The sequence below is a fragment of the Triturus cristatus genome, chromosome 2_1 (assembly GCF_964204655.1).
Source record: "Triturus cristatus chromosome 2_1, aTriCri1.1, whole genome shotgun sequence".
Lineage (NCBI taxonomy): Eukaryota > Metazoa > Chordata > Amphibia > Caudata > Salamandridae > Triturus > Triturus cristatus.
The window spans coordinates 1052371451-1052393837 of record NC_140581.1 but is presented as its reverse complement, the minus strand read 5'-3'; the positions used below and the strand labels follow the sequence as shown (position 1 = coordinate 1052393837).

General features: G+C 45.6%; 1 long non-coding RNA gene across 1 annotated transcript in view; it reads left to right on the top strand.

The window, feature by feature from the left end:
• LOC146866340 (uncharacterized) overlaps positions 1-17400 on the top strand; it is a 156459-nt gene extending 139059 nt beyond the window's left edge. The window contains exon 4 of the long non-coding RNA XR_014976793.1: positions 17201-17400. This is a non-coding gene — a long non-coding RNA (uncharacterized LOC146866340). The remainder of the gene's footprint in view (positions 1-17200) is intronic.
• Positions 17401-22387: the final 4987 nt, after the last annotated feature.

Genomic DNA, 22387 nt, shown 5'->3' with positions numbered 1-22387 from the left:
AGTTCCAAAACCAGAAATCTGTGATGCAAAGGATTATTAAGAACATAACAAAAACTGCATTGCATTCTCATTCCTTACAGATCGATGGATGTTTTTTTAAATTTCAGCTATTTGTATTGAATCGTGTTCGCTACTAAAGTCAAATTTAAAACAAGCTCTGGCAAAGCCCAGTGGTCTCACCTTGGCTCACAAAGCGTTTTCAGAATTTACAAAATTTGCAAGTTTGCACTCAGGTGCCTGAGCATCGCTTGCTGCCCATTTATCACTATGGACCACATTTAGGGGTATTTGTACAAGGAAGTGGCGGAGAGAGGCGTTAGCCTTCCTGGCTTAACGCCTCTCTCTGCCACTACTGAAACGGAAGGCTGCACCATATTAACAAGAATAAGGTGCAGCCTTGCATTTCCCCTTGCGATGGCGCTAAGTTTAGCAACTTAGCACCTGCAAGGGTGCCTGCTTATGTTCAGGAAGGTGTCTCTTCCTGCACATAAATAATCCTTAAAATGCCATTCTGTCACCGCCATGTGTGCTGCTTCATGCAGCACACATGAAAGTCACAAAATGTCAATTTTTTTAAAAAGGATTGTTCATGTAGACACCTTACTCTACATAAACAATCCATGGCATTTTGCTTTTTCCATGTGTGCTGCACAAGGCAGCACATGGAAACAGCAAAAAAGAGGAGAAATAATGCATTCCTCCTTGTTTCGCCAATTTAAAAACAGGTTTTACCTGGTCCTAATTTTGGCGCTGCCTCCTATGTACGCCACCCTTGTACATGGGGGGCAGTATCAAAATCAATGGGTGTTGCGTTGGAATGCTAACCACAACACCCACTGCTTGCCCCTTTCATGCTAAACATAGCGTGAAAGGGGGCCTTATGTAGAAGGAAGCAATAAGTCACGTTAAGTGGCTTAACGCTGCCTTCTAAATAAGGCGCAGCCCCTATCGCCACCACAGCGTCGATAAAAGTGACGTTATGGTGGCGATAGGGGCTTGTACATATGCCCTTCAGAGTTTGGAGGGAGATACAAATCCTCAAGTTCTTGAGGCAACTCGAAATATGGAGGACGCTCCAGGGACTGACTACTCTCCATCATAAGGATATTATTGTTGCAGCAGTTCAGCTCTGGATTATAGATTCTGGACTATATCTCGAGTTTCCTCCAGGATTTTTAATCCCTTCCTACTTTAAATAAGGCCCTGTGTTTGTACATCCGGGCAAAAGTGCAGCAAACGCCCACAGGTTTTTTGAGCTGTTGATGTCTGCAGTGTCAGGCTGAATCACAGAGTTAATGAGTTACAATGGGGCATATCAGCAACACCCGGCGATAATTTTCGCTCAGCGCTCTTAGCGTGAGGATAATTATCGCCGGGTAACGTGGATTTTTATCGCTGAGATAGCGTGCTATTAGCAACGCTTATCTCCTCAGCGATAAAAATCCTCACGCTAACTGCCTAACGTGAGATTATCGCTGGAAAGCCAGCGATAATCTCACGCAATGTGGCGTTAGCTTGCTGATAGGGACTCACAAACTTAGCCATGATATCCACCCTCCATAGGATATCATGGCTAAGTCAGTCCTGAAGCAGGCGTAAGGAAAGTAGCGATAACAGTTATCGCTACTTTTCCTGACGCTATGTTTCATAGCGTGGGGCTTGATGATAGGAGAAATGTCGCTTAGCGACATTTCTCCTGTCATGTTAGGTCAGGAACGCCCACTTTGCATCTCATTAGAGATGCAAAGCTGGGCGTAAAGAATCCCCATGCTAAAGCAAGGTTTCACGCATTAGCGTGACTTTGCTAATTAGGCGATAAAATTATCGCCGCTTTTCGGCAGAAAACGGCCGCAAAAGCGGCGATAATTTTTTATCGCCTGCTTGTAAATATGCCCCAATATGAGTTACTATTATACTTCATAAACTTACACACATCTCTGTTTTGTGACCGTGCACGGTGCCAGAGCCCTGTTTATCGGGTACATTTGTCGCCTAGATACTGAAATGATGCTCTCGCGCGGTACACATTTGGCACACGGTGACATCATGAAGCTATTCAGATTGCCACAGTGTCATTTCATCAACCAGTAGTAGCAGCGCCGGTGCCACAAGAAGTGCCGAGGCATGCTTGTGAAAACAGAGAGCGCGCGCGGTATTTTAATTCACGCGCCACTGCAATGGTTTCCAGTGAGGCCGGGGCCTAGGCCTGCAGATGGGTCCTTTGGGGACTGACTCTGAATCACAGGCAACGCCTGCTTTATTTTTGGCTCCTGTAACTGAAAGGTCACAGCCCTGGCTTCTCGCTGAGCTTCAGGTTCCTAGATTATTGGATTATTCCACTTAATCTAAAAAGAAAATAAGTCGGCGCCATGAAACAAAGGTCCCAAGTCACTAAGTGGCGAGTCCCACTACCTTAACTTAGCCATAACGCAATTAGCGTGCCCACAGGTCGTCTACGCGGCTGGTAATTTAAATTAAATGAACGGGAAAGTCCACGTTTATTAAAAGGAATAAAAATACCTCCCCGTCATAGGGATGAAGATGCGATTGTGACATAAGCAACGTACAAATAATTTGGAAATGATCAGATCCAGTCAGTCGAGAAGCCATTTTCAAGACTGATTAAAGGCACCTCAACAGTAAGCGTGTTATTATTACACGTCAACTAAATACATTTAATTTATTCTGCCTCGAATGCGATAACGCATAATATAAATGGTCACTAATACTGTCACTTGGGAACGCGACAGGCATGTTGGGTTGATCTCCCCACATTTCGGTGTGATTATAGCACTCAGCACTGGCTCGTGCTGGAGATTTGTGGATAAAGGTTGATTTGATTTGGAAACAGCGTCATCTTTCACTTCTGCTTCAATTTTCTTGTCAAATGTTGTTGTAAGACCAGTCACAATGAAAATAAAGGGACCTTTTCGCAAAACATAAAACTATAAGGGGGATTTTCACAAGGATCTATCTCCGAGTTAACTGCACTTTATCGCATCCAAAGGTGCGATAAACTTATCGCCCCAATCACAAGCTGGTGTTAATAGCCCACAGCACCAGTATACCCGCAATGGCAGCCGCAAAACACATCGCCACGGATGATCCCTATAACTATCGCTAATGAGAGGCAGAGTAGGCGTTCCGGTGTGAAAAGCCGTGACAACACCACACCTCAGCATTCTCAACGACCAGCCAGATCGGCAATAAGAACACAAAACAGGCGAAAAGGTGCGTTAACTGCAGGATTTTAACACCTGCTCAGACCTGGTGCAAAGTCGGACGACAGCCTGCACCACAAAAGGGAGCCCAGCCCACAGCCACATCGGAAAGGCAACAGATGCCATGGAGCCACTGGTCATGTGGCCCGGACACCCAAGAGGGCCACAGCACCCAGGGCCACCACCCCAGGACCCCAACCCCCACCCAGAACCCCCCCTGGACCACCACAGAGGCAGCGCAGACAAAGACAGCGGACACCCCGGAAATGCACCAGCCTCACAGACCCAACACCTGACAATGTCATTACCCACTACAGGCTCAAAAGGACAACCATCGTATGCATCCTGACCATCATCGCCCAACAGGCCGACGGCACCAACACAGCTGACAACCAACATCCCACCCCACACAAAGCTGCAGGCTTTGCTGCACCTGTAGGCCCCTGGTACCCCCAACCAACACCCGCCAGAGTTGGAGGAGTCTCACAGCCAGCCACATCCAAGTCCCTCACACTAGTCCTGGAAATCACCATCAGCCTGGTACCCTAGTCCCTATCCGTCCAACACAATGCGCATGATCCGCTGGAGACCAAGCAAGGACCATACGCCATAGCTGGATGCACGCACGTGTTGGGGGCAATCCACAGCACATATGTCCTACCTGTGCCCCCTGGTGATGCAGCACACAATCACTGCAACAGAAATCACACATCTCACATCAATGCGCAGGCAACAACCGAACACCCTTGAACCTCCACCAATGTCGCCTCCAAATACCCAGCCAGTGTGCATGATACCTCCATCCTCCGACAGTCCATCAGCAACCAGCATTCCCAGGATGGCACCAAGGGAAATGCACAGCCCCTTGGCAAGTTCCAAATGAACACCCCACTCACCTCAACTCCACAACCATGCAACTCACAACTCTGGCAATGCACACGTCACAAAATCACAACCAACATGTAAAACAACATGCCCGCCCACCAGACACGATAGAACAACTCACAATGGTAACCTGGGAAAGCCGTGAACATGAGCTATCAATGGCATGGCATCCCAGCCACACAATAGCCGAATGGGGGGAGAGGTGGCAAACAGGCATGTGTGAGGGATGCAGGAGAACCATGATTGGGAAAGTACACAATGGCAAAAGTGGCGGAGATGTGCTGGACAGACCGCAGTATGCAGAACACACCCATATCCATGGCGACATACACCTCTGGTGTATGGAGTGTAGTAGACAGTGGACGCAACCATGTCACCCCAGCCTGAGGGGGAGTTCGCAGAAATGTTGCCTGTTACGTCCCCCCTGTACGCGTGAGTGGAGTGGGATGGTCTGGCGTACCCCAGGCCAGCGTAGGGGTGTGAATAAAAAGCACGTAGCCCTGGGCGTGGTCCTCTTCCGGAAAGCCCAACGTCTCTGCCAGGGTGGCACCTCTCACCATGCCAAAAGGCCAACGTCGTTCTCGTGAGCGTAGTTGCCTGCGATCCTGTGCACCTGCTGTACCCCGGCCCACTGGACCCCGAACCCATCAGGCCCGCCCCTGCGCAGCCAGACCACACTGATCACCTTCCGATAACGGCGTGTGTCAAGGAGGGCCCACCACGTGCCTGCGCAAGCTCCAAGTCAGAGGCCCGCGACCTTGGCAGCCTCCTTAGACCATCACGGCATCCACGACACAGGCCCGCTTTAGTCCTTTCTCGTTGAATTATTCTACTGCCACCTCCGGCCTACACCACGGTCAAGAAGGTCACACATTTGGAAATGAGTCTTGATTACACCATGGCAGTGAACATTATTTAAGGCAGAGTTCATGTCACTGTACTCCCTTCGATGTGGTGCCATCAAGACTGTGCATAGCATTACAACCACATGTGTCTGTGGGCCTACGCGGACTACTGCCCTTGGCCTACGCTGCGCACAAGTAGGTCACAGAATTGGAACTGAACATCGATTATTCAAAGGCAGAATACATATCATTGCACGCAAGGAGAGGCATAAGAGGATGATGCGTTGCAGTCCGGGGGGAATAGGATCATCGTTACGGAGGTGATCGAACACTACTGACAACTGCCCTGGTGTCACTAACTCTGTGCATCGCGAGCCAACGACAGGTGGGTGTGGGCCACTGCTGACCGCTGCCTCTGACCTACACTGTGGTCCAGTAGGTCACAGAGTCTTGATTTAGCGATGGCAGAGTTCATATCAGTGTACCAGCATCATCGCAGACTGCACCCCCCTTCCATCCCCGGTGCCACAAAGTCTGTTCCCCGACATTCATGGACACTCTCTGGTTGTACATTGGTGGCGTCTGAGTCTATGGACTAGGGGCTAGTTTTGATCGTCATGTAGCTGATACCGAAATGGTGGTGAAAACGAGGCTGTCGCTTTACCCCACCATTTGCTGCTTCCGGATAACATCAGACCTTCTGTATCATGCCCTGGAGGACACCTTCCTCTGTCCCCCGCAAGCCTCCGCCACATTCACCTTCGACATCGATGAGGACCCACTCACTGCGCGTGGACCTACCTCAGTGCACCTGAAGTCACCATCCCATGGCAGGGTGCCTGTGACGGCTGCTGTGCATCCGGGGTCACTAACTCTGTGCTGGTCAGGTCCGGGACCCCTTCTTCTGAGATATTGGATGGCCTCTGAGGCGATGGCCTTAGGGGCATCAACGCCATGTGTCTGTGGCCCTACGCTGTACGCTGCCTCCGGCCGAGTCCTGACCGGCACGGACATCGCATCACCGCAGGAGGCACATGCCACCACCGCCAGGACCACCTCCAACCACCATCTGCCAGAGTCGAAACGGTGGTCCTGACTGACTTACGGAGTTGCTCACACCTGTCATGGATGGCATCATCAGACTGATACCCTGCTCAGCACTCCAGGTGCCACTGACTCAGTGCACCGCAAGCCATCTTCCGTTACTGATTGAGTTTTGTGTTGTGGAGAGGTTGTGCAGCAATCTCACCTCAAGCAGTGTGGGAGACCTGGGATGTTGATGATGAAGATGATGCAGTTCTAACACGACCCACTGCATCTGCATCAGGAATATCTCGAAGGGACACAGTCCGAGACTTTTTCTTCACATGGGCGCTCTCAGCTGTAGTGCCCCAACCTCAGTGCACTGCAACTCACGGACACTTCTGTTTGCATGTTGGGTGTCCTCTGGACTTTCTCCGTCTCCCTCCATGTTGCTCAGCAGTTGACTCTGTTATGCAGGTGTTTTCATTTTCCATTGCACTGGTGTCCACTGTTCAAGTGTTTGCCAGCACCAAGCACTCTGTGCGGGCTGGCTTACACTTACCCCACACACATCCAGCACAGGCGTCAATGTACATGTGGCCCTGCCAATAAAGGGGCCTGGCGCACGTGCCCATAGCCGGTTCAACATAATATCTGTGTGTGTCCATGTGGTCTTGTTGTATGCATGAGGGCCCTGGGCCCTACGACATTACATTGTGCTGTGTACAGTGGATGCAGACATGTCACTGCAGGCAGCGGGTTAGAGCATGGACTTTTAGCTTTGTCGTCACTCACTCAATTCATAAGGGGAGTGGCCTGGGTCGTCGTATGCAGAGCCAACGTGGGTGTGTGACTGCTATTTGCGTGCCCCTGGGTGTGGTTCTGTACTGTGAATGTGCATCTGCATGTGTCTCTGTGGCAGTGTGGGTCTCCTTTGTGGGGTGTAGGTGGTCCCTTAAGGGTAAAAGACACCAACGTATGTGATCTAGTTCGCCTTCCATCGGTTCGGACCCAACCCACACCTGTTCGGCCACCTCCTTTTGGCGTGCTGACACATGGCTTTGGGGTGCCATGTGTGGGTGGGTGAAGTGTCGTGAGCCAGTTGTGCTTGCGGGTGATTCCTGCTGTGTGGTCTGTTGCAGGCTCTGTGTTCTCCTCTAAGTAGCTTGGCTGCCCGGGTCCTGGTGGTGGGTTGCGTGGGATGTCCATGGGCTGTTGTAGGGCGTCGGTGTCGAAGGTATGGTGGTCCCTTCCAGCATCACAGATGTGTTGTCGTCTGTGCTCTGCTGGAGGTGTTGTGTGCCCCTCTGCAATGTGAAGGGGAGATGCATGTTGACATTGTGTTGACATGTATGTTGGCTTTATTTCTGGTTTACATGCAGACTGTTTGACAATGTACATTGTGACTGGGAGGTGCTGAATACTGCCGCGGAACAGTGTACATTTGGACTATATGACGGATGTGAGGTCACACGCGTACATTTCCATTTCACAATTTCCTGCTCTGCCAGATGTAGTAGGCATGTTTCTGTGCATGTGCAAAGCCAGTTGTGTCCTCAGTTCTGCAGTGTCAGCTTCGCGCATTGTACCACGTTTTCGTCAATGTGGGTGTGTGTGTGCTGCAGTGTGCCAAGGGGCTCAGGGACATGATCCTGGGTTATTGTGGGTGTGCAGTGTGCTACACCTCGTTGTGCATGTGTGCCATTGTGCCCATCTCCCCTGTCCTCCAGTCCCTGGTCGTTACTCACCCTATTGATGTTGTGCCAGGTCCTCTCGAGCTGTGTCCATACTCCCTACTCCTTGCACCGTCTCCACACTGATGACTGTGGCCTCGGTTTCTTTCAGCTCCTCCTGTGGCACAGGACTGCCACCTCCTGTCGCTGTTGCAGCCTTCCTGTAGGCAGCGGGTTGGTGCCTGGTTTAGGTTGTCACATCATGTCAGCGCCTATTGGCCACCTCGATTGGCCTCCTAGGCACTCCGACTGCATTCCAGGTGATCTACTTGTGGGCCAGTTGATGGTAGTGTTCTGTCACCTCTGTGATGCTGATCTGGTTTTGCTGCGGACTGCACCCCGTCTTCCTCTCCCTCTTCTCCTCGGCTGGCCCCGTCCCTGTTGTTCCTTGCTGGTGGTCTGTGGGGGTTGTGGGGTTCGCGTTGTGCTCTGCGCTCGGTCAGGGTGCATCCATGTTGCTGCATGCTTGGCTTGTTTCTGGTGTGTTGTTTGGTAGTGTGGGGGTAGTAAACTCCGGCTTTTATTTACATTACTCCGGTCGGCCGTGAGCATGACTTTACTACCCCCTCCGCAGCACTCCCTCCAGAAGCCGCTACTGGATGTACATATGCTGTGAAAAGGAAAATTCTCTGAATCCATAGTGGGAATGTATTAAAAAAGAATGTAGCACGTTACAACGCGTGCTTTTACCACACTGTAGGTAACAACGCGGTATTTACAAGGACCGTGTTGATACTATGCGTGGCATTACATCGCAAGTCCTTTCAACGACTTGCACTAGGTGGTGCACTGGATTTCGGAATAGTATAAATTACCATTCCTACTCCAGTTAGCGCAACAGCAGGGAAGGTGTTGGATTTAAAATCCAACACATTCCCTGGTGTTGCATGCCACCGCGCAAGTCATTGAAACGTCTTGCGATGTAATGCCACGCGTGGTAATAACGCGGTTGTAGTAATGACTGCATTGTTACCTACCTGCGTGGTATTGACTGCGTTGTAAAGGCTGTTCCCAATAAAAAAGTTTGTGAAAACTCACATACTACCAAGTCTGTGGGTTTTCTGGCGACACACCTAGACCTAGAGTTTGGGTCCTGCTATGGGAGCATGGTGGGCAAAAAACACACAACGGATGGGAATGCTGTCACAAAACCAGTCTGGGGTTGCTCATGTTCCCATATAGAACAGACTTGGCCTGGCATTTTAGGCTGCACTGTTCCCACAGGAGCAGGATCAAGACCGTTTTGCATATGGCTGGAATTACTGGGTGTTTCTTGCCCGGGACACTCTGCTGGATTGCTGTTTGATGTCTGGCTGGAGTGGGACTCTGTCCCCCAGCTCCCACATAATCATCAGAGGAGGAGAGGCTTACCTCCCGATACGCTAAAGCGCCAGGAGAGTCCCCCAGCATGGGACGGACTTGCCGGGTGTTTCTTGCCCGCGACGTTCTACTGGTGTGCTGTTTGGTGTCTGACTGGGGTGGGTCTCGGTCCCCCAGCACCCGCGTCATCAGAGGAGGAGGAAGGGCTCACCTCCTGATGCGCTAAAGTGCCAGGAGAATCCTGCAGCGCGGGACAGGCGCGGGCATACCCGGGCCAAGGGCGGGCCCATCTGCGCCCGTCCGAAACAGGAGGAGGCCAGGTCAGACCCACCCTCTGACATCTTTCTCATGGGTGAGTGCCCTAGTTTTTATTCTCTGGTGTTATGGAAATTAGCACTCCTGTCTCATTTGACTGACTCAACATGGGCAAAAATAGGGTCACTTTATCCAAGCCACTCCCTCACCCCCCCCCCCACCCCACAAGCACAGACAAAAATACTCCTATAGAGCTATGGGGATCACATCAACTGAAATTGAACTGACGGAGAGAAGATTGTCCCTGGGAACCTCTGTAGGTCATTGTGGTGGGGCTCCACTGCTGCTAGATTCCCCAAGTGAGGGCAATGTGACAGCTCATAAGGAGGGCGACCATTCAGTGACCGATGCAGAACTAGGTAATGATGTGTTTTTATCTCCGACCCATGCTCGGCTTGGGGCCAGGAAGCAGCAAAATATCAGACAACCCCGGGCTGTCAAGCCTCCCAGACAGAGCACTGCCTCAGTAGCTCGCCTGGAGCCTGTTAGGCCTGTAATCGAGTCAACCAGCTCCTCAGTTCAGATACCTACAAAGGCTACCATTCTGCCCTGTATGAAGGATCAAGCTAGCCCTGGCCTTATGGAATCATAACTTGGGAAAGTTGTAGAGCTGCTGGTCAAAGAGATTGTCTCGCTCCATGATAGGTTAACGGTAATTGATAAATCCCTGGGTAATATCATATCTCAAAACGCTAAGTACAAGTGAACACTCCTGTGCTTGATGTGGCTGCTGGCGCCCATGTCGTAACTACTCATGATTGCCACAACTCACAGCCTAGTAGGCTAAACAGACATGATCAGGTACTCAAAGGGGAAGCGACTGGAGCCAGTACATCTACCTGCTTTATAAAACCTGTAGATAAAACATTTGGAGGCTCAGAGCCTCATCCCATTAGTGTTGGTTTGCATGCTGCCTCCTTCCAACATGGTGCGGTCAAGCATAGGTTAATAACCTCCAACTTTTCAACCACCTCTAAAAGACTACTGGTGATAGACCTCCCTCCAGCCTCTTGTCCTTCTGAGCTTGTGCTAACTGGTGTTCCAGAACTGCGTGCTGACCAGAGGGAGGACCAAGTTGGTTTAACTAATAAATGTCTCAATTGGTTGGGGGATCAGAGGCAGTATCCCCCCCCCCCCAATGGCAGGATAAATCTTGTTTACAATGAGAGTGAGTTGATTGGGGAGGGGACCAAAGCTCCAATTTGGTGATTGTGTAATTATACATTTTAGATCACCTAGGATTGTTCAAAAGCTAATATTTTGCCCCTATCAGTGGCCCACAAAAAGGTCTAAGTTTGAGTTAGTACCATTGGGTTATTTTTACAGACCCCCTAGCATAAAGGAGCATGATTATTCACCCCAAAAGCTAGCCTTTATTCCAACTAGGGCTTTTACGCATTACTCAAAAGACACTTATGGTTTTAATGTAACTGTTTCCCCAATTAGATGGGGTTGAACGACTGGAACCAAGTAGCAATGACAGTAATTTTGCATTCTTTCATCATAAAAAAATCGGGAGTTTTGAAGGCAATAGGGTTGTCACATTTAATGGAGTGCTAGAACAGGGGGCTATTTCCATAGTGGTAGGAGTCAGAGGGTCAATTGCCCCTGTGGGCAGTGGTGAAGGGGAAGTTGTTATCCTCCCACCTTGGTCTAGCCCTCACAATGTTGAGGCATCCCAGGGATATTGTTCAGGTTATGGCCAGCAGATCACACGGCGTAAGGATGTGCCAATTGCCCATGTAACCCAGCTGGTTGAGTTTGATCGATACAGCATGAAATCACAGCCTGATCTACCTGACGGAGACAGTGAATGTGATGTCTTGTTTGCCCCAGCCAATTCAGAGGTTTCATGCACTAAATCCCTCTGTGGTAAGTCCAAGTTCAAATTACTATCCTGGAATATTGCAGGCCTTAGCTCTAAGCTTCACATTCCCAACTGGACCACCTTTATTGACCACCATGCCATCTGTTTCTTCCAGAAAACATAGGCCCTTAAACCTCCATATCAGGGTGGCTACATTAACTTTCACAAACAAGCTGCCTGAAGGGGCAGGGGCAGACCGTCTGGAGGGTTGGCCACTTGGGTTTGTGCAGACATTCCCCGCATAATAAAAGAGATCTCAGTGCCATCCCCTGACATTTTGTGTGTGTCTATAATAAATTCAACTCATATTGTATATCTATATAATGTCCATCTTAGACCAGCGGGTCTGGCCCACGAACAGGCCACATTGGAGTTGTTACTGTCTAAGCTGACAACTGCTCCTGGGGTTGCCCTAAAGATTATTGGTGGCGACTTCAATTGTCAGTTTGAACCCTTGAATGATGAAGGAGAGATTGACTTGTATGAAGAAGACACCATTTGGTGATTCCCCATGCTGACCATAGCACCAATGAAGAAATGACAGCCCTGGCATTACAAATTAAGTGCAGGGTTTCGAGCTGTAAATGGGAGATCTTCATCTGACAGCCAGGGCAAAAACACCTTTAATAGGCTACCAAACACTAGTCTTATGATTATATTCTAATAGAATTATGTCTATGGCCCCTCCTTGTTGACTTTCTTGTGAAAGATCAGATAGAGAGTGATGACAATGCCCTGCAACTTGAGATAGATTTTGCTATTTTAGGTTTGAAGCCCCCTCAGGAGGATTGTATAGACCCAAATATAGTTGATACTAGGAACAAGCAGTAAAATGGGACAGAGTGAAGGACTCAGCAGTGCAGATGAGCAAGATTTATACTTTGATAGCCGCAAGCTTAGGTGACATACTTAAGTTGGGGTGGGACAGTAGAGGGATATGATGTTCAACATTTATCTCTTTATTACAGCTGTTTGATTACCACAAGGCCATATTTTATGCTGAATCTAGGAAACCCTGTAAGCAACCTGATTTGCAGCTGTGGTTCAATATAGAGTGCAAGAATGCTAGACAAGCTCTATCACTAGCGATCAATAAGCAAGACTGGGGGCAAATCAACTACTTGAGGGCTGCGTACAAATCCGCCACCAGGCAGGCTAAAGTGGAATGGAAAATAGAACGCTGGAAGAGCATGCTAATTGCAGTCAATAATAAAGATTACCGTAGCTTCTGGAATCTGGTTTCGGTGGGCTGCATAGGAAGGGCTGGCCCAACCATGTTGAATATTGCCGCAGCAGACTGGGTCTCACACTTCACACCCTTGTATACATTGGTGGGTGGTGGTGATTCTCACCAGCAAGTGCTGATGCTCAACAAGTTATTGAAGGAAGAGGGTAATTTGTAACAGAATCAATTTTCAATTCTATTTCTCTAGAGTATGTGAATGTAACATTAGGCAGAAAAAGCAGTAACAAAGCTCCAGGACTGGATAAAATCCCTGGGGATCTTTACAGGCAAAACCAGGATGCATGGGGCCGTATTTGATGTTATTATTTAACAACATCTTCAAAGGAGCAGCCACTCCCTTAATCTAGTCAGGGGCTGAAATCATTCCCATACATAAAAAGGTTTCCCCTGAAGACCTGCTTAATTACAGACCGATTAGTCTGATAGACTGTTCCCACAAACTATTCTGTGCCATACTCCTAAATCGACTCCATATCTGGATGGAAGTCTTTAAGATCTTAACCCCCTTCCAAGCAGGTTTTAGAAAGGGAGTCATTATAAATTGATCACGTTTTTCATTTTCTTTTAATCTATTGGAAAAATGTGGTCCTGGGTGGTGGTAGTTTGTACATTGTATTTGTTGATCTACACTCAGCCGTTGACATGGTACGGCGACTTAATCTTTGGCGAGTTTTGTCTATCATGGGTGTCCCTTCAGATCTATTGGCAGTTCTAATTACACTCCAAGGTAACTATGCTCAAGTTCAGTGTGGAGCAACGGGCAATTTAAAGGCTCCCTTCTTTGTGGACCATAGGGTAAGGCAGGGATGCGTGCTGGCCCCCACTTTGTTTTTGTTATATATGAATGACCTTAATACCTTCCTGGATGACTGTGATGGTGATCCACCTAGATTGCCAAATATTAAGGCACCAGCCTTAATGTTCACAGATGACACCTCATTAATTTCAAAATTCTCTATGGGCCTGCAGAATATCTTGCATCGCTTTTAGATATTCTGGGAGCAGTGGAGATTAGCAATAAACGTTGCGAAAACTAAATACATGATCTTAAATCGAGGTTTTTCCACACAAGGTAACCCCAAGCTCCTAGGTGTCCCCCTGGAGCATGTTCAAGTTTAGATTATTTTGGGCTGACACTGAATGAGCGTATGGATTGGTACAATCACATAGACAAGAAGAGACTGAAATTTGTACAGCTAAATGGGGCATTATTAAGATTTAAGAGTTCATAATAATAAATCGTCATATCAACCAATTTTGTCAGCTCTGCAATTTTACAGGGCGCAGACATTGGACACTGTGATGTATGGTTCAAAACTTTGAAGTCACAAAAATGAGGAAGTGGAATTAAATCTGATTTTATACTGGCAACAGATTTGGTCTACACCTGCACTTTCATTTTATCTGGACGGCATTAGAAATGTGCTGAGGATTCCAGGCACTCCAAACATTCCCTGGTTCAGACATATGAAAGAAACCCTTGCAAAGATTGGGCTTAGTGATCTATGGAAAGTACATGCGATCCCTCCAGTCCTTAATAAATGCATGATTAAAGAAAGTTTTTGCCTGTAAAAGTTGGGTCAGGTACTCTCAGATTCTGCCACTGGCATTATTACGGAACAATTCCTTCAAGTTAAAGTATTTTATAGTCCGGTAGAATATCTTGACTGTATCAAGCCCCCGTTGGCTCCCAAGCTGTATTAGTAGCTAAGGTATGGAACCCAACAAATCGCCTCATACACCATCAAATGGTCGCAGAAACATGGCCTAGTAAGATTCTCTTGCCCTATGTGTGGGGCGAACACATATCTTTTACCCCGGAAAAAGTGGCTGATTCCAATATGCCAGGTTCTGGGCACTAGATCTCATAAAGATGCTCTTTGCATATTGGGGACCGATTTGAGACAAATAATAATTTTTGCTGCATCCCGTTTTTCACTGGCAATGTGGAGACTGAGGCTTCAGGTAGGACAGGACAGGTAATAGGTATAGGTAATTTTGATCTTATGCTGGTGTTATTTATATGTCGTGAATATATATATATATGAGCTGTGCCTAGGTCCCTCTAGGTTCCTTGTAGATGGCTAAATGATTTCATCTGTTTTATGAATTAATTGTTTTTTTATGCCTATTTTAATGATTTAATGGAATTTTATTGGGTAACAATGTATATCATTTTATAATGTTTTACACTGTACTTTTATGGCATCTCTTTTCGCCAAATAAAGGTATTCAAAGACATATGGATGGTTCCTAATTGAGGATATGTTGTGGGCAAAAAAGGTGGACTTGGATGTGGCTAATTACCAGTGGTTGAGATGAATTCAAGCATTCCATCAATCACTTTTTTGCTTTCTTCAAGTCTAGCACTGCTTTGTATTTGCCCTCTTGTCATTGGCTAATATTGTTTTTTAGATAAAAACAGCAGGTAGTGATGAAGTGGCTCTAAATTTTCATGCAGATGCCTTCAGGAAATGGAGGCCACTCCGGCCCACCCAGTAGGGTGGGTATGACTTTCTTCCATGGAAATGGTCTTCCGCCTGCTAGTTCCCCAACTCATCATTGTCAAGCTCTGTATATTGCTTTCTCAATCTTATTTGGTGTTAATTTTTCATCCTGCTGGACACTAAGGACTACATCTTTGTTCTATTAGGGTTTAAAGTTTGGGAGTTTATTTGTATACCAGAATTGGTTTTAAACTTTTATGGGTTGGGGCAGTAAAGGACTCATACATCTTCAATGAGAGGCACCAAAAATGCTAATCCTTAAAGGGGAAGGAAGATTTATTGCATCTGTGTGTGCAAGGCATTTATGATATATTCAGTGATTTGTGGTATCAACACAGAACCTCTAAATGCGAAAATCAGCCCAAAGACAAATCCATACAACTTTTAAGAGGTTAAATGGGTATCAAAATATGGATACGTCCTTTGTTGTGGACCATAATTGTTAAGGAGCACACTATGCATCACAGTTGTGTTCCAGTGTAAAGTGAGCCATTGCCAAAGTTAAAATGTTGAAACACAAGGAATGGTGTGAACAGAACTGACCAGCAAAACTAAAAGTACATATGACGATGTGACTGGGACGTCACAGTAATACAAGCATGTGGGGGTCACACTCCTGAGTAAAAAGAGAAATTCACCTAAAAGTTATTCTGAATATGATTGGAAGAAATGTAAAAAGGTAAGATTTGTTAAAGATTGAACTTCGGGGCTCTTCTGCACAATATACCTTCAGACAAGTCACATTATTCAAAGAGCATGTTGGATAAAATATAGTAACAAAATAAATAAACTAAGGTAGCTTGATTTCTAGACTAAGCCAATGGGAAAGATTGACAAAAACATAAAGCACTCATGAGAACCTGAAGGGAGATCACTTCAGCTAATGTTCACCTTTGCCAAGTGCATGTCCTAGCAATCATGCGTACGTAAAAGGTGGAACATGTAAAAGCAATAAAGGCAATAGAGCAGATACCATCGCAATATGTTTAGCCAGAATATCAGAAAACACCACTGTGACTCTAAAGAGTGATGTAAAGTTTTAATCTATCCGGAAAGTTGAAGTTTGGTACATGGACCATATACTTGTATCATATGTGTTCCTGTGCCTTGATTTTTCCAAATGTAAATAGTGCAAGGAGTTTCGAAAACAGTGATGCCTACTTGACGCCTCCCGGCTCCACCCAATCCTACAAGAAAGATTAGGCTCCACCAAATCACACATGAACGACTGGTGAAATAGGTGCTAGCTTTAGAAGACACAAGAGAATATAACCAAATGGATGAGAAACAATGGCATATCCTGACAGACTGTGTTTTCACATTGCAAGTGAAGTTGTTAAAAAAACTGAAGAGCTAACCAACACCAAACATCTCAAGAATGGTCAGATATGCACCACATCACCTATGACACCAGGCAGAGAACTATTTAGATCCCTGTCACTAGCGCTACAGCACCTATATAGTCCCATGAGAAAAACATATTGGCGGATTGAATCCTGTTCACCATATCTTGAAAGCTGTGGCAAAACAGAAGGCATTAATAGTGCTGTAGAACATGCATGCATGGTGAGATAAGCTCAGATATCTAGCGGCAATCAGTAGGAGTATGTTGGAACAAGACCAAAAGCAAGGGATCATCAATCATGGTGGTGATACCACCACAACCTCCCACCACATCACCATGAAACTTTGATCCTAATCCATACCAATGCCATCATGGAGACTAGTGTTTCCTTTATCCGAAAGTACTGAAGGATTGCAATAATATCTTTTGCCGGTTGATTGAGGCTTCAAAACAGTACCAACTTCAGGTATGCAACAAAACATACAGTCTTTCAGGGATAGAAATAATAGTTAAAAGAAAAATCCTCTCCCAAGGAGAGTGATCGACATGATACTGTCTACAGGTTACCAAATATTAGAATGATTATTTGTAAATATATATCGAACAATGTTGATGATGTTCTTCACCATGGTATAGAGATTTTTTAATGTAAAGTAAATTATACAATTGTGGTAGAACAATTTTGGTCTAATGAAAGGGGTGAGACCCCAAATGAATTAAGGAGCAGTTTTTAAGATGAAGTGGGGATAAAGAGATGGTTGTATGAATATACAATGTCAAAAGAAAAGTTTGTTAGATTGTTGCATGTATTTTCTGAAAACGAGCAAAGGAATATAAACATAAGAATACCAGTTCTTTCTTTACACTAATTCAATGTTCATATTTTTGTCTAGATGTTTTTACAATTGGAAATTGTTGTCCTGAAGAAGGTGACGATATTTTAGAACACCGAAACGCCGCGTCGACAGTCTTTTTTCAAAATATCTTTGTTTTATTATTATGTATTGTATATGTTTTTTTTAATAAATAACATGGACAAGTGTTTTTAACTGATATGGATGAATAATGAAGAATGTACTGGTTAATAAAATAGGTAAACATCTTATTCCTTTGCATCTGTGTAGTTGTTTCGTTTGACTGTGTAATCACAAAGCATTGAATTACTTTATTGTAAATTTGGTAACCTGCATAAGACTCTATCGCACACTTAGTCCCTTTTTCTTACGATGAGAAAAGAGAGGCCCAGAAGGAGATAATCTCTTCCTAATCACATCAACAGGAGAAGGGAACTTTTGTTTTTTTGAGACCATGGAGACTTGCACCCTCAATTATCTGGGTTAGCATTCCAGGAGTAGGTGCATGTTGACTATGGCAATTACTTGCGTATGTTGGTTGCAACCACAATTTCATTGCACTCTGTCTCTGGCCGAAATCAGGATTCAAGAGTACCAAATGTTAAATTTCTATGTAGGTGCAGATCACAGAACTGACTTGAGTGGGCACTTGTACCATTACACTTGGCACAGGTCATTTTTAGCAGCCACATGCTCGACATGCTTTATGCATCAGGAGTGCCACAACTGCATTACAAGGTCATGTTGGGATTGTTGGAATGTCAAGTATACAACAAACTCATGAGGTTTAATGTCTCTGTGTGTGAGATAGTCATGTAATTTGTCTTGTGCAGCCAGACAAGGTGTCTCCCAACCAGTTTAATATGAAAGTTGGTGGCAAGATTGGTCAGCTGCAGAAAAATAGCCACAGGCTCCAAAACAGAGTGGTCATCTATACACACTCTATGTGTGCACCATTAGAAAAATAGCTCTCTGCAGACCATTACAAATCAGAAATTGTTTGTCTAGGTCTTTCATGTGATTTAATTTTGTGCAAGCAGACAGCAACAGTAGCATGCCACCAATCAGCCTACATGTCACTGGGTAAATTCATGATGCAGGAGTAACGGCAGATACTATTATCTGTATGTTGTACGCATGGTCACTGTTTGATCCTCTGAAACACCAAGAGGCCTGATTCTTGTCAGTGAAGAAAATGGATTTCTACTGTTAATCACTGATAAACACTGTCTACTCTTGCTTCTTAGCCTAGAGTACTCTTACCCAATTGATAATATCCATGGTAGGTATTGTGATCCTAACCAATGCCTTCATTTATTAAACATGCACAGGAGCTTGCTTAATGCACTGCAGTTTAGTGTTGAGCACATAGGTCTTTAAAAAGGCCAGTATATTTGTGTTGTGTCACATGAGAACCTGCGCAAACTTGAGAAAAGGAGGTCCCAAGGCTTTTATGATGTTTGGGGGTTAATTGCACTTTGCACTGTGCAGTACAGCACAAGGTTTGAATTTGTAATTTTTTCATTTCATATGAATTCATAATTTGTCTCTTTTTGCACCTTGTACACTACGGGGCAGATTTACAAGCCCTTTGCGTCACTTTTGCACCATCGTTGCGTCACTTTTGTGACGCAGCGGCAGCGTAAAAGTTGCGACCCATTTACAACGTGACGCATCTAGGGAGATGCGTCACGTTGTGAAGCCCTGCGGCACATTAAACCTGCGTCAGGTTTAATGTATGCAGGGTGGGCGTTCCGTCGCAGAAAGCCCCGTAAAAGTGACACAGTGAAATCTACAAGATTTCACTGTGTCACTTTCACGTCCATGCTGCGTCAAAACCCTGCGCCTGCTTGAAGCAGGCGTAAGAAGTGGCGCAGCATGTGAGGCATAGGGCACCCCTGAGCATTACTGGAGTTGCGTCGTGCTTGCGACATGACTCCAGCAATGCGTGACTTTTCCGTCAACAGATGCGTCGGAATTTCTGACGCATCTGTCAATCCTTGCGCAATAGTGCGCCGTATTGTAAATACGGCGCATCCACGGTGACGCAAGGATTTGGCATGTTGGCGCAGGGAAAGTGACGCATCTCTACAGATGCGTCACTTTCTTGTAAATCTGCCCTTACGTTTTTATGGCTCTGTTTAATGTATTTCTTTACAAGTTCTCAATTTTTACTAGGGGTCAGTGTAATGGTTCATTCCTCCTGGGGAAATGGCAGAATTTTGGCCAGTTCGCGTTATCTTTAACACAGAGATCCGGCTAAATTACGCCAATCACTGCGTGCACAATTTTCATCCCGCGACGCTTCAGAAAATGCGAGCTGGCGCGAGTGAGCGAGATTTGCTGTCCCCTAGCATGATTTTTTTGGTTTTTTTATGTATCTCCGCGGAATCTTGGCGGGTTCCGCCCTCCCCTAAGTTTTGTAATAGGTTTGCTCCTTAAAGGCTATTGCCTTTTGCTATTAATGCTAGAACCATTTTTCTTTCCCTATGTTACACATTAAGTTAGACTAACACACTATAAAATCTATCGCCTTCTAAATTTACGGTGTATTCATATTGCTTTCCTTGACGGTGAGATATGAATAGGGAATTACATATGAGGATTTTCCGTATGTGACCAAAATATTGGTATTCAAACCATTCAGTTCAGCAACTAGGGTTGCAGAATGTTGAAGAGCTCCCATAATTCCAGCTATTTCAAATGCATATTTAGATTTTTATTATTTGGAAAAAAAAACATTTAGTTGGATGAATTCACAGTGGCATATCCCGCTGATTTCCCGTGACTAACACAGTAAACCAGGGTGGAAACCTATCTTCTTGGACGCCTTGCTAGTTTTAACACTGACCTATGTTTGGCATGCTGAACAGTGAGGTTTCACAAATGGAAATTCAGCCACAAAACCTCAGCAGGCATTAATAATCCACCGTACACTCGGGGAATAAACTGCAAAGGCAAAGATTTGTTCCAGACGTTTGTGACTTTCAGAGAACAAAATTTAGAAGTATTGAATGCCCTCAGTAGATGGCACAGCAGACATTGTGGCTTGGCTTTCCCTTAGTTAAATTATGTATAAAATTGCTGCAATGCATAGTCGTAATGTTTTATGTAAATTCGGGAATATGACATTGGAAAATCGGTTTAGCTGCTTTGAGAGAGCCAAGTTCTCTGGAAACTGTCAGAGCTGTGACAACAAATACTCCTTCAGCAAACATGGAGGGCACCCCTGCCTTGACCATGAAAAATGCATGTTGCTCATTGGAGCTGAGAATAATTATTGTTTGTTATTGTGTCGCCAATTGTGTTAGCTGCCTTTACATTGCGAAAATTAAGGCAAGATTACATACAGCAGGATGAAAAGGGGATATTTTGTGATGTCTCTTTAAATTCTGAAGCATATCATTTTGTGGGCAGCAGACCGTATGGACGCAGAGGCCCAGATTTCAAGTTGCCCAGTAATGGCAGGTTCCAAACGCTTCATTAGAAAACGCCCTTATCGTGTGGTAGCAGCCCACCAATACAGTGAAATTGCAAGTTAAACCCACAGAATGGGGAATAATCGTGCAAACTCAATGTTTTCTTGTTTAAATTCAGCACGGCATTCCCTTTTCCATTGGGATTAGTGCTCCCATTTACTGCCTGCTCTGAGCAGGAACTAAATGGGAAGGATTGGGCCTGTGCAGAGTTCAGGGCTGATGGGAGTGTGTCATGGCGCTGGGGAGGCTGGGCCAGGCATGGGGGATGCACGATGAGAGGGGAAGTTTGCTTGCAGGTCACACCTCAGGCTATACTATTGGCTGGAGGCAAACTGCTCCAACAAACGTGTGCTCGGGACCGAAGACTTGCTGACCCATAGGTGAAATGTAGTAGGCTTTTCAGACTGTCCAAGAAACATGACAATACTCTCTACCGAAATTAATTATATATAAATGTCGCATTCAGAGTCTTGATTATCCAGGAAACTTGAGTGGATTTTACTTTGAGCTCAACTCTGAACTAGGCAGCATTAGAAACCAAAAACCACTTCCATGGTGCAACTGCAATCATGCAGTATTTTCGATTTAGCAGTAAAAATGTATATATCCCCATGTTCTACAAATGAGCTCCAACAGTAATTATTTGTAGTTCGATATCTAGAATGTCCGCCATTATTCCCACATCGACCATCCTTCCTGCGCTAGCTCTTTATGGAGCGGTTTCCTCAGAATAAATAAACAAATATGTGCCCTCGAGTTACAAATGTTACAAAGGTATTTTTTTATTTTCTGAAATTGCATTCCTCATTTTCAGAAGTATGATGTACAACTTCAAAGCAGCATTTTACAGCTAGGGCCACATTTGTAGAACTGAGGGGAGCTGACAAAGAATTCTGCAACCCTCCTTTTTAGGTCAAGCCTGGGCAGCGCATGCGCTGCCCTGCCATTCCTGCTGTATTGGAGTATGGATGTGAAGCCCGGCCCACTCTCCGCCCATATTTGTCATTGGCTTGCGTCATTGGTCTTCCTAAATGCTGTCTTCTGATTCATTAATAGACTTGTTAGTCCCACCTTAGTACCACCTTGTTTTCTTTTGTATGCTCCCATGAGGACTGGCACTTTAACCTCTGTTGTTACACGGTATGTCTTATTTAGTCTGTAAGCACTATTTCCTTCAATGAGTTTCTCCTACTGTAGGCACGACATGCTTTCCTGCAACATTCAGCGTGCCTTGCGCACTTTCACTTCACAAGCAGCCCAGGACAATGGGGTCCACTTCTTTGAAATGCAAATGGTCTCGGAATATGCAAGAGTTTCAGCTATTGGCATTGTAAATGACAATGCCTTTTATTTAAGTGTTAATTATGAAAACAGATAAGTAAAAGGAATAGGGCCATATGTAGGTGGGCTAATACCGGTCGGTAACGGCCGAAAATCGGTAAATTTCCCGTTACCGACCGGTATTTAGCCCTTTGCGATGTAGGAGGCTGGATTTAAGGATTCGGTAATTTAACGATTCGTTATTTTAAGGAATCGGTAAATTACCAAATCCTTAAATTCTATGTAGGGAGCACTCAAGTGAGTGCATTTTTGGTTTAAGGATTCGTTATTTACCACCAACTACAAATTGGTGGTAAATACCGAATACCTTTTCAAAATCAATTTTGTGCTGTTTTAAAAGTGCCATATGGCAGACATACATGCCCTTAGGGCATGTATGTGCGCCACATGTGCACACATGCACGAT